The sequence below is a fragment of the Arachis duranensis genome, chromosome 9 (genome assembly GCF_000817695.3).
Source record: "Arachis duranensis cultivar V14167 chromosome 9, aradu.V14167.gnm2.J7QH, whole genome shotgun sequence".
Classification (NCBI taxonomy): domain Eukaryota; kingdom Viridiplantae; phylum Streptophyta; class Magnoliopsida; order Fabales; family Fabaceae; genus Arachis; species Arachis duranensis.
The window spans coordinates 83,363,029-83,367,970 of record NC_029780.3 but is presented as its reverse complement, the minus strand read 5'-3'; positions in this window follow the sequence as shown (position 1 = coordinate 83,367,970).

The window sequence follows — 4,942 nt, the reverse complement described above, 5'->3', positions numbered from 1 at the left end:
GAATGTATGGAAGCATATGACAAACTTAAAATAGCATTGACACAAGCCCCTATTGTGCGAGGACCAAATTGGACTCAACCATTTGAAATCATGTGCGATGCCTCAAATTATGCGATAGGAGCCGCGTTAGCAGAACGCGAAGGTAAGAATCCCTATGTCATAGCTTATGCTTCCAAAACATTAGACGGTGCCCAATCCAACTACACTACAACCGAAAAGGAACTCTTAGCCATTGTTTTTGCTTTGGACAAGTTCCGAGCCTATCTTCTTGGTTCCAAGGTTGTAGTATACTCGGATCACGCAGCACTAAAGTATTTGTTGACCAAAAAGGAATCAAAACCGAGATTAATTCGTTGGGTGCTTTTTTTACAAGAATTTGACTTGGAGATCAAAGATAGGAGTGGTTCCCAAAACCTAGTGGCGGACCATTTAAGTCGCCTCGAACACACCAAAGGCGACACCACTCCTATCAATGACTCTTTTCCTCTAGATGGTTTGCACACAATCTCGGAAGTAGTTCCTTGGTATGCCCCAATAGCAAACTACTTGGTTTCACGCATCTTCCCTCCCAATCTTAGCAAACATCAAAAGGATAAGCTGAAAAGCGAATCCAAATACTATGTTTGGGACGATCCTTATTTGTGGAGGTGTGGAGCAAACCAAATAGTGCGAAGGTGCATACCTCAAACCGAATTCCAAGCAATCTTGGACGCTTGCCATGCTTCCGAAGGAGGTGGCCACTATGGCCCCCAAAGAACGGCAAGAAAGGTCCTTGATTGCGGATTTTGGTGGCCAACGCTTCTCAAAGATTCTTCTCTATATTGCAAATCTTGCCCCCAATGCATTCGGTTTGGAAATACTTCTAAGAAGGACGAAATCCCCCAACAAAATATGCTTTTTTGTGAAATCTTTGACGTATGGGAATCGACTTCATGGGACCGTTTCCAAATTCCAATGGCTTTCTCTACATCTTGTTAGCCGTTGATTATGTGTCAAAATGGGTGGAGGCAATCCCCACCCGAACGGATGACGCTCATGTTGTTTATTCTTTTGTGAGGAACAATATCATTTGTCGCTTTGGCTTCCCAAGAGCAATCATTAGCGACCAAGGATCCCACTTTTGCAACAAAAAAATGGAAGGCCTCATGAGAAGATATGGCATCATACACAAAGTCGCCACGGCTTACCACCCTCAGACAAACGGCCAAGCCGAAGTTTCTAACCGGGATATCAAGCATGTGTTAGAAAGGATTGTGAAGCCGAATAGGAAGGATTGGAGCACTAAACTCTCCGATGCACTGTGGGCCTATCGAACGGCTTACAAGACACCTATTGGCATGAGCCCCTTTCGGCTTGTATATGGTAAAGCATGCCACTTACCGGTAGAAATCGAACACAAAGCTTATTGGGCAATAAAGGAATGTAATATGAGCTTGGGTGGAGCCGGAGTAGAGAGAAAGCTTCAATTAGTTGAATTGGAATGCTTAAGATTAGAAGCTTATGACAACTCTAGACTCTACAAGGAAAAGTTGAAAGCCATCCATGACAAGAACATTAGGAGAAGAGAATTCCGACCTGGTGACCTAGTTCTCCTTTACAACTCAAGATTGAGATAACTACCCGGAAAGCTTAGATCAAGGTGGGATGGACCCTACCAAGTGGAGAAGGTAGATCCTTTTGGGGTCTACCACTTGCGCCATCCATCAAGTCCGGAAATTTTCAAGGTAAATGGGCACCGTCTCAAATTGTACCATGGTGAGCAAAGAAAGAACTCCAAGGAATTTGAAGTATTCCTCTTGAGGGATGCACCTCTTGAACAAGAACTTTGAGCTATTGAAAGTCCAACTTAAGGATGGTAAACAAAAGTGTTAGGTGGGAGACACCCCACAATGGTAAGATCTTCCTTTGTATATAGCCATTGCATCATTCTTTGATTGACACTAGCTTAACACTTGACTTCATGTTTGATAGTTAGATTTCAATCCTAATTCTGCTTCATTTGTTGAGTTCATTGGTAGTTTATCAAGTTAAAATGCCTTACTATAGTACTGAAGTGGCTGTTTGGGGGGTTGGAAGGTCATAACTGGTGCAAAATCATGCAAAATTTTGAAAAAGCACCCTTCTGCGCGTGCACGCACCTGGCGCGTGCACGCCCTTGAGGCATTTGGCGACAACCCACGCGAACGCGCACCGTGCGCGGACGCGTGGGTTGCGAAAAAAACCCCTCCATATATTTACCCGAGAGTTACGCCCACACCAAGCCAGCACCATGCCTGAAGCATAGGCAACTCGCGCGTGCGCGCACATGACGCGTACGCTCGCTTGGGCGAAATCTGCAGATCGACGCGCTAGCGTACTGTGCGCGCCCGCGTCGATCACTTTGTTGCACCCCTGGTACATATTCCAGAGAGTTAAGCCACTCTCGGGCCCGCACTAAGCCACCAGCCCAGCACCTCTGCCGCGTGCGCGCACCTGGCGCGCACGCATCCATACACTACCAACACAAGATGTGCGTGCGCGCCTTCGCCGCGCCCACGTCCCTGGTTCTGCACTTTCCTCTAGGCCACCCCACAGAGAGTTAGGCCCACCCTAGGCCAATATCATGCCTGGGGCATACCCCCGTTGACGTGTGCGCGTGCGCGCTATCAACCCTGTCGCCAACTTCTTGTACCTCGTCCAGAGAGTTGTGCCTCCTCTATGCCACCATTGAGCTACCAGCCCAAGCGCATGGACGCGTGCGTGCAGCGTACGCGCCTCTACTACCCATCCACTTACTACCATCTTTTCTTCCACTCAACCACCTCCCACCACCTACCTCCGGTGGCCCCACATCACCCCACTCTACAACTTCTTCTTCCATACCCTCTTCCATCCTTCAAGGTACTATACTAAGGTACCCTCTCATTACACCTATCTCTTTTGATTCTTAATCATTTGGTTTCACTTTCTTTTAGGTAGCCTCTTTCCTTCCCTCCTCCCTCCTTTTAGTTATTCCTTTAGAGTGTTTTTGTTTTCCTTTTCTTTTCTCTTTCTCAATTTAACTCTTCATAGGCATTTGGGTCTCAACTTATCTTGCATTGGTAGATGAGATGTGTTGCTTATTTTCTTACACCCATTGTGCACTATAGTCATTAATAATGGATTGTGGAATGTTACATTGCTTTCACCTTCTTCTAATCACATACTACAAAAAGGATGCACGCCAAGTGTTCGACGAAAGGCATACTTGAGTTTTGAGTCCATTTTGACTAAATTGCCTCTCAACTAATCACTTTTGCGTGCATCCCCACATTCCCCAATCCATTCACTCATCTTTTCGTAACTTGCTTTCCACTTGTGGTCTTTAAGGGTGTATGCCTCTCATGCTTCTTACGTGCATGCCTAACCTACCCTTGTACCACATGCAAATGAATTGCCTTGCTCTTCACATGTTATCTTAGTTACATGTTGCAGCTGTCATGTAATAATGATACCCACAGTTTATGGCATAACTTTTCATTGCATCATCACATTTAATTACGCTTCTTTGGGTTTGATGTTATCCCCTTTCTTTGCTATCACAGGATGGTAATAAAAAAGAACAAAGGGAAGGCTCCGAAGAAGCCAGCTTCCACTAAAGCGCACCAAGAACCTACGGCCAAGCCGCTCTTAAAGAAGACTAAGGGCCCCGTTGATGTTCTAGAGAAGGACAACCCTCCAAAAGATTCAAACAAGTTCCCCAACCGCTACTGCGAACTTGTTTACTCAAAAATGATTGAAAGGAATTATCACCCGGAACCCCTCCTAGTCCTACCAGCTCACCTCAACCCGATTGTGATGCCACACATTGACCGGAGGCAATGGCGGTTCCTCTTGAGGCAGCCAAAGGAGGCCAATCTCTCATGGGTGGTGGAATTCTACTCCAACTACCACTCACCCCTTCTCACATCAATATTCGTGCGCCGGAAGCAAGTGTCAGTCACAGTGGAAACCATCCGAGAAGTCCTTGGGATTGGGCCATTGGAGGATGGATATGATGCCTACCAAGAAGTCTTGGCTACATGCGATGACCGTGCTTTCGATTGGGGGCGATCCTCCGCGTAATTGCTTTACCCGACGCATAATGGATTCGGGGAACCATAAAGCAAAGACCAAAGGGTTTAGACATCTGTCACCTCACTCAAGAAGCCACAGCATGGGCCCAAATTCTAGCTCACTACGTGCTCCCAAGCACCCATGGGTCATCCATTACCGCCGAGCTTGCCTTATTGATATGGTGCATCTTAACCGAGAAACCGGTCGACATTTCGCATGCCATTCGGCAATCCATGGGGCGTATTCATGCCAAGGGAAATCTACCATTCCCAGCTATGGTGACCGAATTAGTTGCAAAGGCCGGCGTCAACCGAGAGGCTAAAGATAGGAGAACCTCGATTCTGGTCGAAGGTGATATTATTCCGACCAAGAGATGCCTCAAGCCTCCGGAATTCACCAAGGACATTGGTCTACCCACACCGACTTGCAACACTACCACCTCATCTACACCACAAAAATCAGCGACCCAACGCCTTGAAGACCTTCACAAGAAATTGGACCGTTATGAGAGGCGTAACCAACGCCGATATGTTCATGTGAAGAAACTTCTAAGCGTAGTCACACCACCTATGGAGGAGCCAGATATCTCCACATCCACCGCAACTTCAAGCGGGGATGCCGATGACATTGAAGATGAGGGACACTCGGGACTCGACCATCCACTGCGCCTAACCTATAGCACGGAGGACCGTGCTAAGTTTTAAGTGTGGGGAGGTCGACCGACCGATCTCCGTAGGTAACACCCAAATAAATTCTTGTTCCTTAAACTCCATCATAATTAGGATAGGTTGCATGATTATGTTTTAGTTGGCACCATTCGCATGATAAGTCTACTTGGTTGGAACAATGAAACTCTTTCTTAGGAAAC